This window comes from Capsicum annuum, chromosome 7 (assembly GCF_002878395.1).
Source record: "Capsicum annuum cultivar UCD-10X-F1 chromosome 7, UCD10Xv1.1, whole genome shotgun sequence".
Lineage (NCBI taxonomy): Eukaryota > Viridiplantae > Streptophyta > Magnoliopsida > Solanales > Solanaceae > Capsicum > Capsicum annuum.
In genome coordinates this window covers 23,247,244-23,247,813 of record NC_061117.1, presented here as the reverse complement: position 1 = coordinate 23,247,813, position 570 = coordinate 23,247,244, and positions in this window count along the sequence as shown.

Genomic DNA, 570 nt, shown 5'->3' with positions numbered 1-570 from the left:
CAAGATTATTTACTATTACAACAAAATTAAAGATAGATTGATAACAAATGGCCCATCTATTGCAATAGATGGGTAATCTATTAGAAATAACCAAGTAGATAAAGACATCTATTGCAACAGATTGATCATCTATCGCAATAAATTAGTAATATGTTGAAAATGACCAGACAGATAAAGACATTTGTTGCAACAGATTAGTCATCTATTACAATAAATTAGTAATCTGTTGGAAATGACCAACAGATAAAAACATTTGTTACAACAGATGACCAATCTATTGCATCATATGTGTATATCTATTTGATAATTTTTGACAGATGACTTATCTTTTGCAACAGGTTATATCTTTGCAATAGGTTATACACTTAAATGATCATGTAACTACTATGGGATTAATTAAAATTGTAATTATTAAACCAATTTAGCTATTACTAATAATGGCATAATTTGAACCATTTCAAATAAAATTAGTCAATTGATCACTCTACTCAAAACGAAAACACTAAGATGATCGTGTAATTAATATGAGAATAATTGAAATCGTAATTGAACTTATCAATTCATCTTTAA